This window comes from Bubalus bubalis, chromosome 15, assembly GCF_019923935.1.
Source record: "Bubalus bubalis isolate 160015118507 breed Murrah chromosome 15, NDDB_SH_1, whole genome shotgun sequence".
NCBI classification, from domain to species: domain Eukaryota; kingdom Metazoa; phylum Chordata; class Mammalia; order Artiodactyla; family Bovidae; genus Bubalus; species Bubalus bubalis.
The window spans coordinates 61,764,727-61,791,797 of NC_059171.1; the positions used below are offsets into that span (position 1 = coordinate 61,764,727).

The window sequence follows — 27,071 nt, forward strand, 5'->3', positions numbered from 1 at the left end:
TGGACATTTGAGAAAAGGCAAAACTGTAGAGATGACTAAAAACCAGTGGTTTACAGAAGCGTAGCAAGAGGAAGGAAGGGCAGAGCAGGTGAAGCCCCTGGAGTGTTTCCCATGGGCATTCGTCTGTGTGACGCTCTATGGTGACTTCCTGACATGGTGCCTTTGGGAGACCCTGTGGAACTCACCGCACAGAGCGGGTCCTGTACAGATTAAGCCAGCGGGGCTGCTCTCCATTCATGGCCCTGTGAGTATGGGGTTTTCCCTCCCAGGAAGCCAGAACTGCCCTTGTCTCATGGTTAATGTCTGCCCAGGGAGCCTGGACCCCTTGCACTGAGCTTAGTACCAGCATCTCTGCCTCCGCTCAGGAAGCCTGGTGGTTGGACCAGCTGGACTTTGATGACTCTTGCTCTGCGGGAACAGCAGGGGCTGAGCTACAGACGGGAGCAGAAGGGAGCGCTGAGGCACATCTGGAGACTGGGCACTGACCGCAGCAGAAGCTTACACCGGGGGATCAGGGTGGGCACCACCAGGACTATTCCAGCCACAGGCAGGACAGGCAGCTGTGGTGCAGGAAGTGGGAGCTGAGTGGACATGGGAAGCAGGAGAGCCAGGTCCACACGCACAGGACAGCACAGTGGCCTCCACCAACCTGGCCACCATGCTTCATGTTCTTCCCCTACTTCATTGTGCAGTGTGACACTGTGCTCAGCATTTAGAGTGATCACGTTGGTGAGATTTTAAGTTAGAACTTGTGGTTATCTCTTTTATCTATAAAGGTACCTCACAGCGATCTCAAGACTTTGTTGTGAATCTCCTTCACAACCAGACACTGATGCCAACACACAACTGTTTTAAGCCCCGAAAGGACACCAATAGTCTTCAGCGGCCAGAATTACCCAACAATCTCTTGACCATATTTTCCAAACAGGGAGAGGTGGGATTGTCAAGACCAAAGCAGGTGAGACTACAATCTGTCCCTGAAGGACAGGATAATGTCTTTGAAATGCATGGAATGCAACTCCAGAAACAGTGCCACTAATTTATTAAATTTTCTGAAATACTTATTGGGACCCTGTACATCTAAGCATGATGGTAGATCCTGGGCTCACAAAGAGAAACTAGCATTTCTTCCTTCAAATTCTCATGGAAACAAACAAAAAAGCAAAAGTGAAAACTGTAACATAAGTCAGCATCCTCATTTCTACAGCAGGGATCAATCAGCAACCCCAGACGCCAGCTCCAGGAGTCGCACCTTCTGTGGTGGCAAAGTCTTCAGACCCTCTTGTAAGCAAGGCAGTTGGAGAGCAGGTCAGAGTCAGGAAACATTAAGAAAATTGCCTGAATACAAAGTCAGTCTTGGAAGCAGGACTAAGCTTCTTGGCCTTTGATAATTGTGTCATTTTTTTCATGACAGACAACATAGTCAGCAAAACTAGAAGTAGGGATGCTTCACTAGGGAAGCCAGTGGCTCTAACATCACAAATACACCTGAAAGGGCAGGAATATGAATCACAAGTCTGGAGGGAAATGGGCCGAGAAGTTGATATAGAGGCAGACCAGGAGTACAAGCCCATGTCTCAGACATCTTCAAAGCCACAGAAAAGCAGGGATCACACTCACCAGTTCAGATGTTTAGTGTTTATATTACAGCAACCTTGCCTTGTCAATTAGAACGAAAATGCCCAGGAAGGTTGGACCTTGTTAGTTCAGGGTGCAGGGCGGTTGGCACCAGGCGGGGCAGGGCCAGTCTGGAAAGGCAGCCCGCATAGTGGCCACCCAGCGTCCTTTTGCTCATAGGGCCATTTCCCATTCAAATGGGAAGCCAGCCCTGCTTTAAATGTGGACAAGCAAGTTGGAGGCACAGGTGACATTCTACAGATCAAGGCTGCATGAGCAGTGCCTACTAAGACCTGCAGGTTTAAGTACCCTATGTGAGACCAGGAATGCCGGCAGGCTGTGTTACAGACCCAGTGTAGTGCTTCTCCTCCTCCTCCATCCTCTCCCCAAACAGTATCAATTCAGACACACTGCTTGAACTTCAAAAATACATTCCTAAGAAGGGAGATACATGCTTGAGATGCAACCAGGGATATTTTAATAACAAAATTGTGATTCCAGAAGGTGTGCTAGGGCAAGGAACAGTCACCCTCAGCTAGTATTTATCACTCCCCTTATAGCTGCCTTTGTCCCCCTCTTCATTTAGAGTATATGACCTTTCTAGGACCGCAGTCAGAGTTTGCAGGGCACGGTACTTTGAAATCCTGAAAACCGGGCTTTGCACAACATGAAGTGAACACACACAACAGCTGATGTTGGGAAATTCTAAGTAGGTGATAAATAAGATTCTCCAACAGAGCAATAACTGTACTCACAATGATGTATCAGAAAGCAAGGGTCTTACCTGAATTTAGCTAGAGCAATGTTTTCCTTTCTCGGAGGTCACTTCTCTGGCAATCTCAACATTCTGGAGAGTGGTCTAAATGCAGAAAGCAAAAATGAAGTCCTATGAGTGTTCAGAAGAGAGAAGGAGAAAAAAACTATACACAGAAACTGACTTTATCCACAAGAAACACATGCATCCCGTTCACACTTATATCACATACAACTTTACCACGGTTTCTTATCAGTTTCTAGGAGTAAACCAAGCCTTGTGAATTGTCAAGAGGAGAAATAAGAATACAGTAAAGGAGGCAAATACACGCAATGGGAAACGACAGTCTCTTCAATAAATGGTGTAGGAAACACCGGATAGCTGTTAATCCTTTCAAAATAATCAAACTGGATTACTTTCCCACACCATATACATAAACAAGTTCAAAGTGGATTAAAGATTTAAACCTAAGACCTGAAACCCAAAAACTTCTAGAAGAAAACATGAGCAGTATTCTCTCTGACATCAGTCTTGGCAATATTTTTGGGGGGATACATGTCCTCAGGCAATGGAAACAAAAAGTAAAGGAAAAAAAAAAAACAAAAATAAAGAAAAGGGACCACCTTATCAGACTAAAAAGTTTTTGCACAATGAAATAAGCCATCAACAAAAGGAAAAGGCTGCCTACTGAATAGGGGAGATGCTTACAAATGATATATTCAGTAATGAGTTTATATGAGCTGTAGCCTGCCAGGCTCCTCTGTCCATGGGGTCGCAAGAGTCAGACATGATTTAGCAACTAAACCACCAACACATTCAAAATACACAAAGAACTCATACAACTTAATGTGAGTAAAAAGCAACCAGTTTAAACAATTGGCAAAGAATCTGACTAGATATTTTTTCAAAGATATAGATAGTCAACAGGCATATGAAAAGATGCTCAATATCACTAATCACCAGGGAATGCAGATCAAAATCTCAGCAAGACACGACTTCATACTTGTCAGAATGACTTTTATCAAAAAGAAAACAAATAACAAGTGCTGGTGAGGATATGGAGAAAAAGCTATTGGTTGGAATGTAAATTGGTACAACTTCTTTAGAAAACAGTATGAAAGGTCCTCAAAAAATTAAAAATAGAAGAACCAAAAGATCCAGCAAATTGACTTCGGTTTTTGTTTTTTGGTTTTTTTTGCAAAGAAAATAAAAACACTAGTTAGAAAATATATATTCACTCCAGGGTTCATTAAAGCATTGTTTATAATAGCCAAGATATGGAAGCAAGTCAAGTGCCCATCAGTAGATAAATGGATACAGAAGTTGTGGTATAGATATACAATGGAATACAGCTCAGCCATGAAAAAGAATTGAGTCTCACTAGTTGCAACAGCAGCGTGGATGGACCTAGAGACCTAGGATCTATTAAGCTTGCTGAAGTAAGCCAGACAGAGGAAGATAAATGTTGTATACCATTTTTATATGTGGAATCTAAAAAAACCCGAAACAAGTAAATAAACATAAAACAGAAAGTGTTGTGGGTACAAAGAACACACAGGTGGTTGCCACAGGAGAGGGCTAGGGGGTGAGTGAACTAGGTGAGGGAGGTGAAAGGGCACAAACTTTAAAACAAATGAGTCACGGGGATGAAATGCACTGTGTGAGGAACGCAGTCAGTACACTGCAATAGCTTTGTATGCTGACAGACGGTTAACTAGACTTCTAGAGGTGATCGGTTTGTAATATATAAAAACACTGAATCACTATGTCATATTCCCGAAACTAATATAATGTTGTTAAGTCAATTAAACATCAATGAAAATAATACAAAAAACAGACCAGAAAAAGAAACAAAAAGGTAATAAGTATATCCCGAACAGTTAATGTCATAAGGTTAATTTCCGTAGAGCACATTTTAGGGAAATTGGCTTTAAAAGAATTACGAGAGTATATTGGTAACCTGACCAAAATTTTGTCTGCCAGCAGCTGGCATTTCGATGTAACTGCCAATATGGTAGCCTTTAGAGTTAGATTCCAAGTTTAAATTATTGATAATATTTAAAAGCATTCCTTGTAAGGAACAGCTTATTGATTTAATGCCAAGAGGTGATTACTATTTTAATGAGACACAGCTATTAACTCAGTTTTGTACTGTGGAGGGGGGCTGGCCTCTATAAATCAATACCTAAGCAACAATTGGATTGCTAATTCGCAAGACCAAAATCATGTTTCTGCTTGTGCCTCTTAATTTTTAATGATCCCATTTACGTTACCTGTCCTCTCATGAACTCAATGGTAGTCTTGAAAATACTGCAATACTTTAATAAACTGATGGCCAGGTGAGATGTCACACTTAATAGAGCAGTGATTTTCCAAGGAAGCTCCAGGGAAGACATATCTGACTCACTAGACACATTCTGATTCTGAATCAGGTTCAGATTCCTACAGAAACCTGTGACAGAAACTCCTACAGAAACTCCTCAGACAGAAATGACCCTAGGCAAGTCAGGAACCTGGAGTTTTAATGTATAACCTCACAGGCTGTGGTGGGGTAATTCTAGGATGACCATCAGTTCATGCCCCGGTGTACAGTTCATGCCCCGGTGTACACTCTGGGTGAGCTGTTCTCCTGACCGTGGGCTCAGGGCATGGCTGGATATTACCTTAATGACATAATAAATTGTGCGACAGTTCACTCTGACGCTGACAATGATAGTTCTCATCACAATAAAAAACAAAGCCACCAGGTTTTCTGTTACACACGAAAATCTTCAGACGTCAACTGAATTTAGAAATATGGATCCAGCTGAATGAAACTCCTGAGCTATCTGAGTTTACTCATCGCTAAGAATCACTGTGAGTCTTCCTGCAAACTGTCTCATCTCCTTACACTCCAGTGACTCACTCCTGGCTCTGTGCTTCTCCGTCTTGGCAGGGATCTGGGGAATGTGCGCAGTGGGCACATGAAAGATAATTAGCTGTTTCTGCAAACAGTGCCATTGTAAAGTAAATCACCCCTCAATCCTATCAACGGAGAAGGTTCTTTCTTTTCTCCCTTGCTGAATCCTCCAAGAGCTGACTATATCATGACACAGCTAATGAATGTAGGTTTTCACTAATGGACTCTCAAGAACACTGTATTGAGTCATTTTAGCATCTATTTGGGAATTTTAACCGAGTCAAATGTTGGCACACATGGCACAGGCATTCTGTTTTCCAGTCAGCAACACCTTGTGGCAGCCCTTCTGGGAGGGCCACTCAACAATATTTATCAAAGCCTAAATCACTGATATCCTTTAACCTAAGCACGATTTAAAGAAATAAGTCACATCAATAGATTTCATGCACAGGAATGCCCACAACAGTGTTACATTAAATAAAAAAAACAAAAAAAAAAACAGATTACATGTCCAAATATGAATCATTGGTTTAAAATGGCATTATGGACATTCAGGATAACACTGTGCTGCCATTTAAAACTTTTAAGGTTTTTTGATGACATCATTTCCCTATGCTCTATGTCTGCTGTGGACTGGATTATGTCCTCACAAACCTCCCATGTTGAGTCTCTAACCCCAGCGTGATTGTATTTGGAGACTAGCTATGCCCAAACCCTGGTCACTGGACGCTGGGAGACGATAGGTGCACTTAGTGGTGAGCCACGGAGTCTGTGATCACAGACTGGGCTGACACAGAGGACTAACAGGACCGCTGAACACCCCCTCTCTCTGGGCACACAGCTTCCTCTGACTTTCAGATCTCTCCTGTCAGCTTTCTCTTTCCTCACCAGTGATACTCGTTGGGTCTCCTGCTGGCTCTGACTCGTTGAGCCTCCAATGCACACATTTCAGAAGGCACTGAGCTCCAGAGTGCTTTTCTCTGTAAAGTCGCTTTCAAGGCGATGCTGTCCACCCTCAGAGAGTCGAAGTCCACCCAGTGCTGACGATGCCTCAGAGTAGGGTGCAGACCCCTGACCAGCCTCTTCTGATGCCTCTTCACACAGCCCCTAGTGGTTCATGCCCCATCACTTCGTCCAGGCCCCTGCAGCTATGACTTCCCACTGAGCCCTTCCTTGCAACCCCTTCAGCGTGAAGCAGCACAGAGCCACTCTATCCACAACCCGGCTCTCTTCGTTCTCAACACCACTCACTGCCACCCAGGATATTATCCATTTACACTTTTGCTACTCAGTGACTTCCTGCCCTCACGAGAAGATGAGCCCTTACTACAGGCTTTGCTTGCTTATCGCTATGTCTCCACACCTGTACTAACGCACAGGACACAGCATCAGCATCTGCTGACTGGATGAGGCAGAACCCACTGCAGGCAGGGGAGCGGGGTGACACTGTGATACCAGTGCTGCAAGGTAGGGGACGCAGAGCCTGTCACTGATGCTAGACTGGAGATGAGTGGGCCGAGGGGAAACAGGGCCTTAACCTGTGCTCCCCTCTTGGCTCTTATGTCCATGCAGTCACTCTTTAACTCATCTTCTCAGTGCCAGCCTCACTCTGATGGCCTTCGGCTTCCACACAGCTCAGGAGAACTTTAAATACAGGACTCACAGGCTGCAGCCTGCAGGGTCCACATGGTGACTGCTCAGCTGAAGATGAAGTTGTTCTGAAGCGGTCATCTTTCCCAAATGTGCTGTACAGAGGCTGCTCGGCATAGATCCCTCTCCTTAACCCCAAGTGCCCTGTGCTCTCTTCTTCCTGGTGAAAACCTGCTCTCATTCAACAGACCCTGCAAGCTTGTCAGCTCTAAGGATGCTCCTGACCACTTCCTCATTCACGGACACTGGCTACAGCTTCCTCGGTCTCCCCAAAGCTGTCCCCTGTGTGCACTTCTGTCAGTCACTATAGGGCTACTGTGGCTTCCGCAATATCTCAGCTCATAAAGAACTTGCCTCCCAATGCAGGAGATTCAAGAGACATGGGTTCAATCCCTGGATTGGGAAGATCCCCTATAGGAGGAAATGGCAACCCACTCCAGTATTCTTGCCTGGAGAATCCCATGGACAGAGAAGCCTGGTGGGCTACAGTCAGTGGGGTCACAAAGAGTCAGACTGGACTGAGCATGCACATGTGCACATAGGGTTATTGGTTTACAGGTCTGTTTAACATAAACGAGTTGAGCACAGGGATAAATCCCATTCATCTCTGGCTCCTCTCAGCTAAACCTAGAATAATATTCAACAAATATCAAATCAATGCTCCAGTAAGCAATGGAAATGTGGAAGTTTAATAAGGGGCAGCAAGGAAAGGAAGTGAGGAAGAAGGTAAGGAATTGGACAGGAGGAATGGAGACAAGGAGAAACTGTGTAAAGTTTATGAAGTCATCTTCACAGAAAGTGTAGGTGACAAAGGAGATAAAATAACTCAAGTCCTAACCTTGGAAAAGCAGGTCAAAAAGAAGGATTTGATAAAAATAAATAAATAAACAGAAAAACTTAAGAAAAATCTATCAAAGTGGTGGTATCCGTGGTTCAAGAGATTACATTATATCAAATGATTTAAAGAGAGAAACTATTCCTATAATTGAAATATTTGGAATATAAGTTACTGTATTTCACAATGAAAGATGATTACTGATTTTGAGATGGCTCTGATTTTAATTTCAACATTACATAGGAACCTGGAATGTTAGGTCCATGAATCAAGGTAAATTGGAAGTGATCACACAGGAGATGGCAAGAATGAACATCAACATTTTAGGAATCAGTGAACTAAAATGGACTGGAGTCCATTCACTGGAATCAGTGAATTTAATTGAGATGACCATTATATCTACTATTGTGGGCAAGAATCCCTTAGAAGAAACGGAGTAGCCCTCAGTCAACAAAAGACTCTGAAATGCAGTACTTGGGTTCAATCTCAAAAACGACAGAATGATTTCTGTTCATTTCCAAGGCAAACCATTCAATATCACAGTAATCCAAGTCTATGCCCATACCACTAATGCCTTAAAAGCTGAGGTTGGATGGTTCTATGAAGACTTACAAGACCTAGAACTAACACCTAAAATAGATGTTCTTTTCATTATAGGGGACTGGAATGCAAAGGTAGGAAGTCAAGAGATACCTGGAGAAATAGGCAAATTTGGCCTTGGAGAAAAAAATGAAGCAGGGCAAAGGCTAGCATAGTTTTTCCAAGAGAACTCACTGGTCATAGCAAACACCCTCTTCCAACAACACAAGAGACAATTCTATACATGGACATCACCAGATGGTCAACACTGAAATCAGATTGATTATATTCTTTGCAGCCAAAGATGGAGACGCTCCACACAGTCAGCAAAAACAAGACCAGAAACATACTGTGGCTCAGATCATGAACTCCTTATTGCCAAATTCAGACTTAAATTGAAGAAAGTAGGAAAAACCACTAGACCACTCAGATATGCCCTAAATCAAATCCCTTAAGATTATACAGTGGAAGTGACAAATAGATTCAAGCAATTAGATCTGATAGAGTGCCTGAAGAACTATGGACAGAGGTTTGTAACACTGTACAGGATGCAGGCATCAAAACCATCCCCAAGAAAAAGAAAGGCAAAAAGGCAAAATGGTTGTCTGAGGAGGCCTTACAAATAGCTGTGAATAGAACAGAAGCTAAAGGCAACAGAGAAAAGAAAAGATATACCCAGCTGAATGCAGAGTTCTGAAGAACAGCAAGGCTAGATAAGAAAGCCTTCTTTAGTGATCAGTGCAAAGAAATAGAGGAAAACAATTGAATGGGAAAAACTAGAGAGCACTTCAAGTAAATTAGGGATGCCAAGGGAATATTTCATGCAAAGATTGGCACAATAAAGGATAGAAATGGTATGAACCTAACAGAAGCAGAAGATATTAAGAAGAGGGGGCAAGAATACACAGAAGACCTATACAAAAATTATCTTAATGACCCAGACAACCATAATGGTGTGATCACTCACCTAGAGCCAGACATCCTAGAATGCAAAGTCAAGGGGGCCTTAGGAAGCATCACTATGAACAGAGCTACTGGAGGTGATGGAATTCCAGCTGACCTCTTTCAAATCCTAAAAGATGATGCTGTGAAAGTGCTGCACTCAATATGCCAGCAAATTTGGAAACCTCAGCAGTGGCCATAGGACTGGAAAAGATCAGTTTTCATTCCAATCCCAAAGAAAGGCAATGTCAAAGAATATTCAAACTATTGCATAATTGCACTTATTTCACACACTAGTGAAGTTATGCTAAAAATTCTCCAAGTTTAGGCTTGGAGGCTTGGAGGCTTCAACAGTATGTGAATCAAGAACTTCTAGATGTTCAAGCAGGATTTAGAAAAGGCAGAGGAACAAGAGACCAAATTGCCAGCATTCATTAGATCACAGAAATAGAATTCCAGCAAAACATCTACTTCTGTTTTATTGACTATGCCAAAGCCTTTGACTATATAGATCACAACCAACTGTGGGAAATTCTTAAAGAGATAGGGACACCAGATCACCTTACTTGCCTCCTGAGAAATCTGTATTCAGGTCAAGAAGCAACAATTAGAACCAGACATGAAACAATAGACTGATTCCAAATCAGGAAAGGAATAAATCAAGGCTGTATACTGTCACCCTGTTTATTTAACTTATATGCATAGTACATCATGTGAAATGCCAGGGTGGATGAAGCACAAGCTGGAATCAAGATTGCCAGGAGAAATATCAATAACCTCACATATGCAGATAACACCACCCTTATGGCAAAAAGTGAAGAGGAATTGAAGAGCCTCTTAATGAAATTGAAAGAGGAGAGTGAAAAAGTTGGCTTAAAACTCAACATTCAAAAGACTAAAATAATGGCATCCAGTCCCCTCACTCCATGGCAAATAGATGGGGCAACAATGGAAACAGTGACAGACTTTATTTTCTTAGACTCCAAAATCACTGCAGATGGTGACTGCAGCCATGAAATTTAAAGACACTTGCTCCTTGGAAGAAAAGCTATGACCAACCTAGATAGCATATTAAAAAGCAGAGACATTACCTTGCCAACAAAGGTCCGTCTAGTCAAAGCTGTGGTCTTTTCAGTAGTCATGTATGGATGTGAGATTTGGACCATAAAGAAAGCTGAGCACCAAATAATTGATGTTTTTGAAGTGTGGTGTTGGAGATGACTCTTGAAAGTCCCTTGAACTGCAAGGAGATCAAACTAATCCATACTAAAGGAAATCAGTCCTGAATATTCATTGGAAGGACTGATGCTGAAGCTGAAACTCCAATATTTTGGCCACCTGATGCAAAGAACTGACTCATTTGGAAAAACCCTGATGCTGGGAAAGACTGAAGGAAGGAGTTGAAGGGGACAACAGAGGATGAGAGGGTTGTATGGCATCACTGACTCTATGGACATGAGTTTAAGCAAGCTCCAAGAGTTGGTGATGGACAGGGAAGCCTAGCATACTGCAGTCCATGTGATGACAGAAAGTCGGACATGATTGAGCAACTGAATCAAACTGAACTGATTTTAATGGAATGTAAAGGATCTCTTCTCCTAGTATTCCATATATTGTTTTATATATATATATATATATTTTTGTCTAAATGGGAACACTGTAAGAGAGTCAAAGAAAATTCTGAAAGACTATGTACAATTTAACTAATGAGAAAACACCATAAACCCAGAAACAAACATATGAAAAGCAGTAGTTCCTGTTTTCCATTCATTTGTTTAATATCTGCTTCATGAAATGGCAACTTTCTCCATTGGTAAACACATGAACAGGACTAATGTATCAATTCAAATAATGACAAGTGCCTACAAAAATGAAAATAAACATCAAGGAAGACTACATTTCTTCAACTGCCTTCTTTTATGTGATATTTAAATTTTTGATTTATCTATTTATTTGTTACCACATAATGGAGTGCCATTTAAGAACTGCTGAGATTTTAATATAAAATAAAATTCCCTTATTAATGCATGTAAGATAAAATAAAACCAGACTTCTCTCAAAAAGCTGTGAGGACAGAGTCTTGGTAAGGGGTGTGAGTAACTGTAACTATATTGCCCCTTGGAGACTGTTTCCTGTTGACTGCGGCTGCACTTTGCAGGAGACTGGCTTTTCCACTCCCACAGCAGAGTACAACTGAGTGTCAGGGAAATATTCATTTCCAGGCCGATCACCGACTGACACAATTGGACCCATGGAGTTGTTTCTCACTGAGATCACAGAAAACAACCAGTTCAAGATCAGATTTGTGCTGTGGCTTCTGCTTCTTTGATCTTTTTTTTTTCATTGTAAAGAACATGAAAGAGGCCTGAAATTACTCTGACAACCCCTGAAAGGATATCATCAAAGCCTTTTTCTTTTTATAATGATTTTGGATAATTCCAGTCTCCCATTCAAAGTGAGTCTTTCCATCTACACTCTATCTCAACTCTTCCAAAAATCACGTCCTCCGAGTTATTCATGATTCCCTCCCTTTCTGGTGTCTTTCATTTAACCTTCCAACTGGTTTTTCTCCTAAGTATACATACCTCAGTGTACTATCTCTCATTTTTTTAAATTATAAAAAGGAATGTACTCCACCCATTCAGGCCACTTCCCACCACAAGTCCACCCAAAATTGCTCTCTACACTTGCTGATTACACTCCCCCCAGATTCCATGGAAACATCTTGCCCATAGATCACAAAGAGGCTATTTACCAAACCTAAGGGACACACATATGTCCTTCTGCTGACCAATCTCCCTGTTCACATCACGACCCACCACCTCCCTGGTCAACACTGCCATCCTCACTCCCTCTCTCCCATCCTACATACTGAGCCCTGTTAGGAAGCTCTTCTTGTATCCTTTCCATGTTGCTGGTAGCTTCTAGGGTTTGTTCTCACTCGTCTCTTATTAGCTCTGCATGTCTGATTAACCTCAGTGCTCTATTCACTTCCACTGGCTCAGTTATAACCTGTGTCCTAATAACTGCCATTCAGGTATGACCTAAATCAAATCCCTTACGTTTATACACTGGAAGTGAGAAATAGATTTAAGGGGCTGGATCTGATAGACAAAGTGCCTGATTAACTATGGACGGAGGCTTGTGACACTGTACAGGAGACAGGCATCAAGATTATTCCCAAGAAAAAGAAATGCAAAAAGGCATGTATAGTCAAGGCTATGGTTTTTCTAGTAGTCATGTATGGATGTGAGAGTTGGACTATAAAGAAAGCTGAGCACCAAAGAATTGATGCTTGTGAGCTGTGGTGTTGGAGAAGGCTCTTGAGAGTCCCTTGGACTGCTAGGAGGTCCAACCAGACCATCCTAAAGGAGATCAGTCCTGAATGTTCATTGGAAGGACTGATGTTGAAAATGAAACTCCATCCTGTTTGGGACTCTCTGGGTTTCTTGGACTTGGGTGATTATTTCCTTCCCCATTTTAGGGAAGTTTTCAACTATTATCTCCTCAAGTATTTCTTCATGGTCTTTCTTTTTGTCTTCTTTTTCTGGGACTCCTATGATTCGAATATTGGGGTGTTTAACATTGTCCCAGAGGTCTCTGAGGTTGTCCTCATTTCTTTTAATTCTTTTTAATTTTTTCCTCTCTGTTTCATTTATTTCTACCATTCTATCTTCTATCTCACTTATCCTATCTTCTGTCTCCATTATTCTACTGTTGGTTCTCTCCAGAGTGTTTTTGATCTCACTTTTTGCATTATTCATTATATATTGACTCTCTTTTATTTCTTCTAGGTCCTTGTTAAACCTTTCTTGCATCTTCTAGATCCTTGTCTCCAGGCTGTTTATCTGTAACTCCAATTTGTTTTCAAGGTTTTGGATCATTTTCACTATCATTATTCGGAATTCTTTATCAGGTAGATTCCCTATTTCTTCCTCTTTTGTTTGGTTTGGTGGGCATTTATCCTGTTCCTTTGCCTGCTGGGTATTTCTCTGCCTTTTCATATTGTTTATATTGCTGTGTTTGGGGTGGCCTTTCTGTATTCTGGCAGTTTGTGGTTCCTCTTTATTGTGGAGGTTCCTCACTGTGGGTGGGGTAAGACAGGTGGCTTGTCAAGGTTTCCTGGTTAGGGAAGCTTGTATTGGTGTTCTGGTGGGTAGAGCTGGATTTCTTCTCTCTGGAGTACAATGAGGTGTCCAGTAATGAGTTTTGAGATGTTTGTGGGTTTGGTGTGACTTTGGGCAGCCTGTATATTGAAACTCAGAGCTATATTCCTGTGTTGCTCGGGAATTTGCCTGGTATGTCTTGCTCTGGAAATTGTTGGCCCTTGGGTGGTGCTTGGTTTCAGTGTAGGTATGGAGGCATTTGATGAGCTTCTTTTGATTAATGTTCCCTGGAGTCAGGCGTTCTCTTGTGTTCTCAGGATTTGGACTTAAGCCTCCTGACTCTGGTTTTCAGTCTTTTTCTTGCAGTAGCCTCAAGACTTCTCCATCTATACAGCACTGATGATAAAACATCTAGGTTAATGATGAAAAGTTTCTCCACAGTGACAGACACCCGGAGAGGTACACAGAGTTAAATGGAGAAGAGAAGAGGGAGGAGGGAGATAGAGGTGACTAGGAGGAGAAGAGGGGGAATCAAAAGGGGAGAGAGCAAGCTAGCCAGTAATCACTTCCTTATGTGCTCTCCACAGTCTGGATCCCTCAGAGATGTTCACAGTGTTACACAGAGAAGAGAAGAGGGGGGAAGGAGACAGAGGTGGCCAGGAAGATAAAAGGGGGAATCAAAAGGAGAGAGACAGATCCAGCCAGTAATCAGTTCCCTAAGTGTTCTCCACAGCCTGGAACACACAAAGAGATTCACATAGTTGGGTAGAGAAGAAAAGGGGGAGGGGGGAGATAGAGGCAACTTGGTGGAGAGAAAGAGAGTCAAAAGGGGGAGAGAGCAATCAAGGCCAGTGATCTCACTACCAAGTAAAAATGGGTACTGAAGATTGGGTTCTTAAAGGTACAAAACTGATAACAAATACCAAAAAGCAAAGATTAAAAATCTAGAGTAGAGGTTAAATTCTCAAAAATACAATATTAAAAAAAGTCACAAAAATTATAAAATATATATATGTGAAGTTTGCTTTAAAAATGGGGCCTTTTTTTTTGCAAGGTAACAGTAGGTTATAAAAATGAAAATTAAGTAATAGGGGACTTAAATTTTTTTAATTAAAAAAATGATAATTGTAAAAATATATCTAGGACTTTCTCTGGAGCTGTTGCGGACAGTGTGGGGTCAGTTCATTTTCAGATAGTTTCTTGGTCCAGCTTGTACTTCTCAAGGTCTATATGCCCCTTCTTACGTAGTCGGTGCTAATGACAGGGTTTTAATCTATTGCACCTGTCACTTCCAAAGCGGTTCCCTCTGTTTAACTCCTTCTGTTTTCTGATCTCTTCAGTGTCTAATTTCCACCCTGACACAAGGGTGGGGCAGTGGTGGTCACTTTTTTTAGGCTCACTTGTTCAGTCGTGCTGTGGGGAGGGAGGAACACTGCAAACAAATATCACTGGCATGTGCTCACAGTGATGCAGCCACACTGTGTTTGTCCCACTCACAGTGTGTGTCCTTCCCCAGTCTACACTGCCCAGGCTCTAGGTTGATCTGCCAGAACTGTCTGATGCTGGCCCTGGGTTGTATGCACTCCCCAGGTCTAAGCCGAAGGCAAAACACCCCAAGACACATATTAGTCAAATTAACAAAGATCAAACACAAAGAACAAATATTAAAAGCAGCAAAGGAAAAACAACAAATAACACACAAGGGGATTCCCATAAGGATAACAGCTGATCTTTCGATAGAAACTCTTCAGGCCAGGAGGGAATGGCAGGACATACTTAAAGTGATGAAAGAAAATAACCTATAGTCCATATTACCATACTCAGCAAGGATCTCAAAAATGAAGGAGAAATCAAAAGCTTTACAGACAAGCAAAAGCTGAGAGAATTCAGCACCACCAAACCAGCTCTCCAACAAATGCTAAAGGATCTTCTCTAGACAGGAAACACAGAAAGGGTGCATAAACTCAAACCCAAAACAATAAAGTAAATAGCAACTGGATCATACTTATCAATAATTACCTTAAATGTAAATGGGTTGAATGCCCCAACCAAAAGACAAAGACTGGCTGAATGGATACAAAAACAAGACCCCTATATATGTTGTCTACAAGAGACCCACCTCGAAACAAGGGACACGTACAGACTGAAAGTGAAGGGCTGGAAAAAGATATTCCATGCAAATAGAGACCAAAAGAAGGCAGGAGGAACAATACTCATATCAGAAAAAACAGACTTTAATACAAAGGCTGTGAAAAGAGACAAAGATGGACACTACATAATGATCAAAGGATCAATCCAAGAAGAAGATATAACAATTATAAATATATATGCACCCAACATAGGAGCACCACAATATGTAAGACAAATGCTAACAAGTATGAAAGGGGAAATTAACAATAACACAATAATAGAGGGAGACTTTAATACCCCACTCACACCTATGGATAGATCAACTAAACAGAAAATTAACAAGAAAACACAAACTTTAAATGATACGACACACCAGTTAGACCTAATTGATATCTATAGGACATTTCACCCCAAAACAATGAATTTCACCTTTTTCTCAAGCACACACGGAACCTTCTCCAGGATAGATCACATCCTAGCCATAAATCAAAAAACTGAAATCATTACAAGCATCTTTTCTGATGACAATGCAGTTAGATTAGATGTCAATTACAGGAGAAAAACTATTAAAAATTCCAACATATGGAGGCTGAACAACACACTGCTGAATAACCAACAAATCACAGAAGAAATCAAAAGATAAATTAAAATATGCATATAAATGAATGAAAACGAAAACACAACAACCCCAAACCTATGGGACACTGTAAAAGCAGTGCTAAGGGGAAGGTTCATAGCAATACAGGCTTACCTCAAGAAACAAGAAAAAAGTCAAATAAATAACCTAACTCTACACCTAAAGCAACTAGAAAAGGAAGAAATGAAGAACCTCAGGGTTAGTAGAAGGAAAGAAATCTTAAAAATTAGGGCAGAAATAAATGCAAAGAAACGAAAGAGACCATAGCAAAAATCAACAAAGCCAAAAGCTGGTTCTTTGAGAAGATAAATAAAATTGATAAACCATTACCCAGACTTATCAAGAAACAAAGGGAGAAAAATCAAATCAATAAATTAGAAATGAAAATGGAGAGATCACAACAGACAACACACAAATACAAAAGATCATAAGAGATTATTATCAGCAACTATATGCAAATAAAATGAACAACTTGGAAGAAATGGACAAATTCTTAGAAAAGTACAACTTTCCAAAACTGAACCAGGAAGAAATAGAAAATCTTAACAGACCCATCACAAGCACGGAAATTGAAACTGTAATCAGAAATCTTCCAGCAAACAAAAGCCCAGGTCCAGACGGCTTCACAGCTGAATTCTACCAAAAATTTAGAGAAGAGCTAACACCTATCCTACTCAAACTCTTCCAGAAAATTGCAGAGGAGGGTAAACTTCCAAACTCATTCTATGAGGCCACCATCACCCTAATACCAAAACCTGACAAAGATCCCACAAAAAAAGAAAACTACAGGCCAATATCACTGATGAACATAGATGCAAAAATCCTTAACAAAATTCTAGCAAACAGAATCCAACAACACATTAAAAAGATCATACACCATGACCAAGTGGGCTTTATCCCAGGGATGCAAGGATTCTTCAATATCCGCAAATCAATCAATGCAATACACCACATCAACAAATTGAAAAATAAGGACCATATGATTATCTCAATAAAGGCAGAGAAAGCCTTTGACAAAATTCAACATCCATTTATGATAAAAACCTTCCAGAAAGCAGGAATAGAAGGAACATACCTCAACATAATAAAACCTATATTGGACAAACCCACAGCAAACATTATCCTCAATGGTGAAAAATTGAAAGCATTTCCCCTAAAGTCAGGAACAAGACATGGGTGCCCACTCTCACCACTATTATTCAACATAGTTTTGGAAGTTTTGGCCACAGCAATCGGAGAAGAAAAAGAAATAAAAGGAAGCCAGATTGAAAAAGAAGAAATAAAACTCTCACTGTTTGCAGATGACATAACCCTCCATAGAAAACCCTAAAGACTCCACCAGAAAATTATTAGAACTAATCAACAAATATAGTAAAGTTGCAGGATATAAAATCAACACACAGAAATCCCTTGCATTCCAATACACTAATAATGAGAAAACAGAAAGAGAAATTAAGGAAATAATTCCATTCACCATTGCAACGAAAAGAATAAAATACTTAGGAATATATCTACCTAAAGAAACTAAAGACCTATATATAGAAAACTATAAAACACTGGTGAAAGAAATCAAAGATGACACAAATAGATGGAGAAATATACCGTGTTCGTGGATCAGGAGAATCAATATAGTGAAAATGAGTATACTATCCAAAGCAATCTATAGATTCAATGCAATCCCTATCAAGCTACCAACGGTATTTTTCAGAGAACTAGAACAAATAATTTCACAATTTGTATGGAAATACAAAAAACCTGGAATAGCCAAAGCAATCTTGAGAAAGAAGAATGGAACTGGAGGAATCAGCCTGCAGGACTTCAGGCTCTACTACAAAGCCACAGTCATCAAGACAGTATGGTACTGGCACAAAGACAGAAATATAGATCAATGGAACAAAATAGAAGGCTCCAAGATAAATCCACACACCTATGGACACCTTATCTTTGACAAAGGAGGCAAGAATATACAATGGAGAAAAGACAATCTCTTTTGGCACCCCACTCCAGTACTTTTGCCTGGAAAATCCATGGATGGAGGAGCCTGGTAGGCTGCAGTCCATGGGGTCGCTAGGAGTCGGACACGACTGAGCGACTTCACTTTCACTTTTCTCTTCCATGCATTGGAGAAGGAAATGGCAACCCACTCCAGTGTTCTTGCCTGGAGAATCCCAGGGATGGCGGAGCCTGGTGGGCTGCCGTCTATGGGGTCCTACAGAGTTGGACACGACTGAAGCGACTTAGCAGTAGCAGTAGCAGCAGTTAACAAGTGGTGCTGGGAAAGCTGGTCAACCACTTGTAAAAGAATGAACCTAGATCACTTCCTAACACCAGACACAAAAATAAACTCAAAATGGATTAAAGATCTAAATGTAAGACCAGAAACTATAAAACTCCTAGATGAAAACAGGCAAAACACTCTCCAACATAAATCACTGCAGAATCCTCTATGACCCACCTCCCAGAATATTGGAAATAAAAGCAAAAATAAACAAATGGGACCTAATTAAAATTAAAAGCTTCTGCACAACAAAGGAAACTATAAGTAAAGTGAAAAGACAGCCTTCAGAATGTGAGAAAATAATAGGAAATGAAGCAATGGACAAAGAATTAATCTCAAAAATATACAAGCAACTCCTGCAGCTCAATTCCAGAAAAATAAACGACCCAATCAAAAAGTGGGCCAAAGAACTAAACAGACATTTCTCCAAAGAAGACATACAGATGGCTAACAAACACATGAAAAGATGCTCAACATCACTCATTATCAGAGAAATGTAAATCAAAACCACAATGAGGTACCATTTTACACCAGTCAGAATGGCTGCTATGCAAAAGTCTACAAGCAATAAATGCTGGAGCGGGTGTGGAGAAAAGGGAACCCCCTTACACTGTTGGTGGGAATCAAACTAGTACAGCCACTATGGAGAATAGTATGGAGATTCCTTAAAAAACTGGAAATAGAACTGCCATATGACCCAGCAATCCCACTGCTGGGCATACACACCGAGGAAACCAGAATTGAAAGAGACACATGTACCCCAGTGGTCATCGCAGCACTATTTATAATAGCCAGGACATGGTAGCAACCTAGATGCCCATCAGCAGATGAATGGATAAGAAAGCTGTGGTTCATATACACAATGGAGTATTACTCAGCCATTAAAAAGAATGCATTTGAATCAGTTCTAATGAGGTGGATGAAACTGGAGCCTATTATACAAAGTGAAGTAAGCCAGAAAGAAAAACACCAATATACAGCATATTAACACATATATACGGAGAAGGCAATGGCACCCCACTCCAGTACTCTTGCCTGGAAAATCCCATGGACAGAGGGGCCTGGTGGGATGCGGTCCATGGGGTTGCTAGGAGTCGGACACAACTAAGCGACTTCGCTTTCACTTTTCACTTTCATGCATTGGAGAAGGAAATGGCAACCCACTCCAGTGTTTTTGCCTGGAGAATCCCAGGGACAGTGGAGCCTGGTGGGCTGCCATCTATGGGGTCGCACAGAGTCGGACACAACTGAAGTAACTTAGCGGCGGCAGCAGCAACACATATTTATGGAATTTAGAAAGATGGTAATGATAACCCTGTATGCGAGACAGCAAAAGAGACACAGACTTATAGAACAGTCTTTCTGACTCTGTGGGAGAGGGCAAGGGCAGGATGATATGGGAGAATGGCATTGAACCATGTAAATTATCACATGTGAAACGAATCGCCAGTCCAGGTCTGATGCATGATATAGGGTAGGGTGTTCGGGGCTGGTGCACTGGGATGACCCAGAGGGATGGGATGGAGAGGGAGGTGGGAGGGGGGTTCAGGATGGGACACCCATGGTGGATTCATGTCAATGTATGGCAAAACCAATACAATATTGTAAAGTAAAAATAAATAAATAAATAAAACTGAAAAAAAAAAGAAAAGAAAATGAAACTCCAATACTTTGGCTACCTATGTGAAGAGGTGACTCATTGGAAAAGACCCTGATGCTGGGAATGATTGAGGGTAGGAGGAGAAGGGAGCAATAGAGGATGAGATGGTTGGATGGCATCACCAACTCAATGGACATGAATTTGGGTACAAGAGTTGGACATGACTGAGCAACCGAACTGAACTGAATAACTGCCATAAAGGCATCACATGGTCTCAGCAATTCAATGATTTCATTTTCTAGGAAAGACATGTTGATATTTACCTTCCACAATAGCACAGGTTGAGTTTCATGCATTTTATACAACTGACCAAACCTTGGTAAAACACCCATTTTCTTTATACTGACCTTCAGTGATTGCTACTCAACAATAGACTACTTGAGCACCATGTCCTCATAGATGGTCTTCCTTAGCATCCCAGTATGGAACAGTCATTTCTTTTCTTGGTTCTCATAACTTCCTGATGAGGAAGGATGAACTCTTATACCCAGCGCCTCAGAGGAAGCTTGCCCCTCTTGAAATCTTGGGTTTCTAGTCTCCAAAACTTTCAGAGAATAAATCTGTGTTGTCCTAAACCACCCAATTTGTGATACTTTGTAATCAGAATCCCAGGAAATGAACACAGAGGTTGGTATTAGAGAGTGTGTTGCTGCTTTAACAAATACATAAAATGTGCAAATGCTTTGGAATTAGGAAATGGATAGAGGGTGGGAGCCTTTTTCTTAATAGCAAAAGCCTGAATTATTTAAGAGCTGTTGTTAGATGTACAGACATTCAAGGTGCTTCTGTTGAGACTTAAGAAGGTAATAATGGCCGTATTAGTGGACAGTTGAGGAAAGGCCATCCTGGTAGTCAAGAGTCAGGGAACATGACTGGATAACACCCTAGGGTTGGATGGTAGCAATGAGCTTCAGCATTACCTGAGATCTGCAAGGAGAGCATGGAAGGCGCAGCCTGCTTTCTCCTAGTTGTTCACAGTAAAATGTGAGAGAAAAAGGGAGAAACCGAGAGAGTGATTGTAAAGTAAAAAGGAGCTAGCCTGTGATAATTTGAAGAAGCCACATCCTGAGACAGGCCAGTGTGCAGCTGAAGGACTGCAGACAGAGGTCAGGTGTGCGTCTCATGTGCCCAGTCACATGACTCCACAGAAACCAGGGAAGAGATGCCTATTCAGGAGCAACCTAGGGAGGATTCTTTCTTCTGATGGCTCAGACCCCCTGAATTGTACAAAAGGTCAAGGTTTTTGAGAATTTTATACTGGTAGAATCACCACCAGCATGGGAAATGAGACAGGATGAAGGAAGAGCAACTCCAAGGGCAGAGCCAGGGATTGCAGGGCCTGTTGACAAGATCTCAGCCGAGAGGGCAGAGCCACTGCCCTAAAAGGCCCAGACGATGGAGCATCAAGGCTCAGAGAACAACATCCTAAAGCCTGATGGAATTTGCTCAGCTGAGTTCTGGCCTCCCTGTGACCCAGGTCTCTCCTCTTTCCCCCTGATTTCTCCCATGAAGATGAAAACATCTACCCTAGGGCCATCTACCATTGGATCTTGGAATGGTGAGAGTCTTGGGGTTAAACTGAAGCTTCATTTCAAAAACATTTAGGCACTTACTGACCCCTCTCATAGTCCATATCCTAACCCTCTTATTGTCTCATGTTAATATCCATCCTTTTCTCTTCCAACAATATTCAGGATTTTGAAAGCATATACTTATCTAATTTCTCACTATTAGTTAGTTATTTACTATTGCCCTATTTAATCAACTTGAATCACAAGCTGGAGTCAAGACTGCCAGGAGAAATATCAACAACCTAGGATATGCAGATGATGCCACTCTCATGGCAGAAAGCAAAGAGGAACTAAAGAGCCTCTTAATGAAGGTGAAAGAGGAGCATGAAAAGGCTGACTCAACACATTTACACCCATGGCTGATTCAAGTCAATGTATGGCAAAACCACTACAATATTGTAAAGTATTTAGCCTCCAAAAACTCAACATTCATAAAACTAAGATCATAGCATCTGGTCCCATCACTTCATGGCAAATAGATGGGGAAACAATGGAAACAGTGACAGACTTTATTTTCTTAAGCTCCCAAATCACTGAGGACAGTGACTGCAGCCATGAAATTGAAAGAGGCTTGCTCCTTGGAAGAAAAGCTATGACAAACCTAGACAGCATATTAAAAAGCAGAGATGTCACTTTACCAACAAAAGTCTGTGTAGTCAAAGCTATGATTTTTTCAGTAGTCATGTACGGATGTGAGAGCTGGACCATAAAGGACAACCTCACTCCTGGGTTAATCATTCTGTCACACCAGACTGGAGCCCTGCATTGTGAGTGTACACCTGTTATCCACAGTACTGAGCACAGCACTTAGTACATAGAGTGAACTCAGTACTAAAGAATTAAGTACAACAGAGTACAGAAGCTGTCTTAGTAAATAAAAAAAATTTTAGAGTTGATGTGCTTTTCACTGAAAAATCACATGTTCTAACACTACATATTTAAACTTCCTAGACACTAATTAAATATTTGAGTGATTAGTATGTGACACACATTCACAATAAGGTGGGGGATGGGCAGAGAGAAGCCCTGATGCTTATTTAAGGAAACAAAAAATAAAAGATAATGATACTGAACCAAATTAACCTTCTCCTTTAGTTTAGTTAATGATTTTTTAAAAACAATTGAGCCACTTTGAGATGGTTTTGAGAGTAGAAAAACAAAAGACGGAGATACCTATACTTAGAATTTCACAGTAATTGCTTCAAAGGAGGGTTAGATTCTTAATCAAAATTGAATTTCACAGTTAGAGGAGGAAATTGATTCCTGAGTCCCTGACATTAAAAAAGCATGTTCTCAGAAGTCCACCTCCCAGGCAAATGAGATCCCACAGGTTACTTCTCACTCGCACGATCTCCATTAAGAGCTCTACACTTTTCAGAAATAAGCAGTCAGACTCATGCAGGGACAGCGGCCATCTGAGCACTTTCAGATGTGGCCATAGACAGATCAGCAGGTGAGTAATCATTTTATAGTATCACTTATGAGACTGAATGCCATGAAAATAGGATACCATGTATTCAATGCAAGCGACTACCTACCAGCAAGAACTTGCAATCCAGTTACAAACCCTATGATGAAGAAAACACTTGGAAAATTGTATGAAGTATTGAATCCCACCTTTAAGAGTAAATCTCATCCTCCTACCTTTTTTAACCCAGCACTATGGTTTCAGCAACAGGCATGTGGGATTTATCTTGTTTTCATGTCACTCAGGAAAGCAGTTTCTTTAGGAATCTAGCAACAATTTTTTTTGTTACTGTGTTAGCACAAATGCAAGGAGGGGAAGCCTCCAGAGGCAATTTGGCATGCAAATGGGATGATCTTCTGCCTTATTTACCAGTGATGTGAAGCTATATCAATAATTTATCAGTAGATGGTTAACAATAAAATTTCCTTGTCTGTTCCACTCATGTGCAGGCCACAGTGCTCTTTGGCATCTTATTTTTAGGTGTCAGTTTAACTAATGCATAGCTTTCATTTTTTAATGATTTTGTCCTATAGAAGCATCAAATACTATTTCACACAGTGGATAAGAAATATCTAAACACTTAGCTGTTAAATCCATTCTTTAGCAGAAACGTTGTCCACAAACTAAGGAGGTGTTAGGGCTGCCATAACATAGCACTACAGACAGGGCAACTTCAACAACAGAAATTCACTCTCTCACAGTTCTGAAGGTTAGATTTCTGGGATCAATCTGACCACAGGGTTGGCTTCTTCTGAGGCCTCTCTCCTTGGCTTGTAGGTGGCCGTCCTCTCCTGCATCTTAACAGGGTCTTGCCTCTGTCTGGCTTCGTCCTGACCTCCTCTTTTTATGAGGACAACAGTCCTATGGGATTAGAGTTGAGCCTATAACATCACTGCAATTTAGTTACCTCTTTAGAAACTATCTTCAAATACATTCACATTCTGACCTACTAGGTGTAGAAACTTCAACATATAAACTGGCAGGGAGTGCAATTCAGCCACAAACTGATTGTTTTTCCTAAGAAAAAATAAACTAGCAGTGTTTCTTCCTTTTGTTCCCTTGGTGTCACTGATTTCTGGGAAAAAACAAACCAACCCAGTGCTTTGCTTAGACCTAAGAGGTAAATGTTATTCTGAAAGTAAGTTTTATATAAAAATATGAGAAGTAATCAAGAATCCCCCAATTTCTGAAAGTCTGCTTCATGCCACACTGTTTTTACAAAAGACTACACCACTATCTGGTTTCACTAACTGAAGGAAATCCAAAGAGAAGTTTCACTTTTACGAAAAAAAGGTGAAAAGTAAAAACAGCATCCACATTTGTTTTGCAGGAGCCCTTAGAGGGCAGGGTACACCCTGAGTAGTGAGGCTGCTCCGCCAAGCGCCCTCCTGCCCAGGAACCACTCTCAGCTTCCCAGCGTCCAGCCTCCACAGCCTGGAGCTGTCCATGCACACCTAGGCTCCATCTCCATTCACTTTGCGCATCCCAGGGCAGGACTGGTCCTAAGGTAAGCTCTCTTCACCTTAGCCATTTCAGCTTAGGGCTCTACCTTGAGATAGCAAGGAACCTGTCACAGGGACCCCTCGGCAAGCTGAATTTCATCACTTAGAATGGATATGGGAGAAGATTGCACTGTTGCACTCTTGCATTTTCTTAATATCAAGATATTCCTAAACCCTTAATCTCTTCATGTTTTTGGCGGTCACGAGTCAGCTACAAAAAGGCTTTAGAAGAATCTCACGGCCTCACATTTTCACTGTTTAGAAATGTTCATCTGCTCATCACGGGGATTCATGTAAGATCTGTTCAGTATCCTTGTCTCTCCCTTTAGGGACACTGAAACCAGCCAACACATTCATTTTTCCTAAATTTGTCATTTTTTGGACAACTTAAGTATCTTTGCTTTTGAACATGTGCGCAACTGTGTCAGAGCTCTGAGCAGTACAATCATTGCCATCAGCTGATTGTCTATTTTTCTGTAAGCCTCCTCAATGTCTAGATGAAAATGGGCACATTAGGTTTTCAGTGAGTTTCGTGATGCCTTGGAAGCACGCAGCCTGCTTGGCAAGTGAATCTGTGATTGCATACCCCAGTGGTCTCATTCTCACACCCAGTTCTGAAGACGTTATTTGACCACATGCTTCTGCAGAGTCTTTAATCCTTCCCACAAGCTGGAAGTTATGAGCTGCTAGAATCCCTGGAGCGTTCATGCTCAACACATAATAGATACTCAGTAAATAAGTGTTAGACAAATGCACTGCCGTTCCCAGTCTATAAGCAGAGGAATTGGTCTCCTCTCTTCCTGCGGGAGAACAAGGGGTTCAGCTTCCTCCAAGGAGATGCATCAGGCACGTCTCTGGAATCCCTCCATCTCCCTCACTGTTCTTCACTGATCACAGTGCTTCCTAAAGCAGGACCAGCCTCCCTACACCCCCCCCACCCCCGACACCCTGCGCCCTGCCCCAGCCTGGCAACTGCCTCCCCACCCTCCCCTTCCAGCCCCACCCCTCCATCTACTTCTTGGCTCTCTGGCCAGAATGACCTTCCTAAAATGTAATTCTAAATGTCATTTATATGTAAAATATAAGAAAATGATACAATTGAACTTGTTTGCAAAACAGAAACAGACTCACAGACACAGAAAACAAACTTACAGCTATCAAAATCGGGGAGGGATAAATTAGGAGTTTGGGATTCACATACTCACATTGCTTCATATGTTTATATATATATATATAGAGAGAGAGAGAGAGGGAGAGAGAGAGACACACACAGAGAGACAGAGACAGAGAGAGAGCTTCCCCGGTGGCTCAGATGGTAAAAAGTCTGCCTGCAATGTGGGAGACCCGGGTTTGATCCCTGGGTCAGGAAGATCCCTGGAGAAGGCAACCCACTCCAGTATTCTTGCCTGGAGAATCCCATGGATGGTGGAGCTTGACAGGCTACAGTCCATGGGGGTCTCAAAGAGTCAGAAATGACTGAGCAACTTTCACACACACACACACACACACACACACAAAATAGGTAGTCATCAAGGACCTACTGTACAGCACAGGGAACTCTACTCAATATCGTGTATATTCAGTGTCTTTTCCTATAGCGGAAAAGAATTGGAAAAATTACATAAGTATAACTGAATCAGTTTGCTGTACACCTGAAGTGAACAATATTGTAAATCAACTGTACTTCAATCAAAAAATAAAAATAAAACATAAATGGCATTCCCTATTCAAAAGTCTTTAAGCTCTGCAGCTTTCCTTTAGGATGAAGTCCAAACAGCTCTGTCTATAAGTCCTGGGTGCTGCCTCCTGGCGATGGCTGGGCTGCCTCCAGTCCCTCCCCTCCTGATGGCAGACCCACTGCAACTCCAGAGGGCACCTGCTCCCTCCTCTCTGCCCTCCATCCCTGTGCCCTCTCCACTACATGGGCACCCTGGACCTGCTGCCCACAACAGCCAGAAACATCTGCCCATCTCCCTCTTTGCTTTGCAAAACCAGTAGACATTCGTGAGAAGGGGGCACATGACTGAGCACAGGGATAGGGCCTGAATTGTTGTGGATATTTCTTATTATTTATCCAAAGGAAGTATGGATTTAAAAGTTTGAAAAACACCTGATGCACAGCCTAGAAGGTGTGTGTCTATGCAGAGGCAATCTCGGGCCCTGACAGTGGGCACCTCGATGAGCATGGAGGCATGAGGCCAGCTCAGGCCTGCCTGCCATCCCCTCCTTGAGGGCCATCCCACCCAAAGGCTCAGTGGTAAAGAATCCACCTGCCAATGCAGAAGACACAGGAGACCACCTGGGTTGGGAAGATTCCCTGGAGGAGGAAATGGCAACCCACTTCAGTATCCTTAGCTAGAAAATCCCATGGACAGAGGAGCCTGGCAGGTCTGTGGGGTCACAAAGAGTCAGACACTACTGAGTGACTGAGCACATACTCAAG

The 27,071-nt window shown here is 41.7% G+C and overlaps 1 protein-coding gene across 2 annotated transcripts in view; it reads right to left on the reverse strand.

Moving 5' to 3' along the window:
- SNTG1 (syntrophin gamma 1) overlaps positions 1 to 27,071 on the reverse strand; it is a 402,149-nt gene that overhangs the window by 248,363 nt on the left and 126,715 nt on the right. For both annotated transcript variants that reach the window (XM_044928771.2, XM_006063418.4), the window contains exon 2: positions 2,402 to 2,476. The gene's annotated coding sequence lies outside the window, so the exon portion shown is untranslated. The remainder of the gene's footprint in view (positions 1 to 2,401; positions 2,477 to 27,071) is intronic.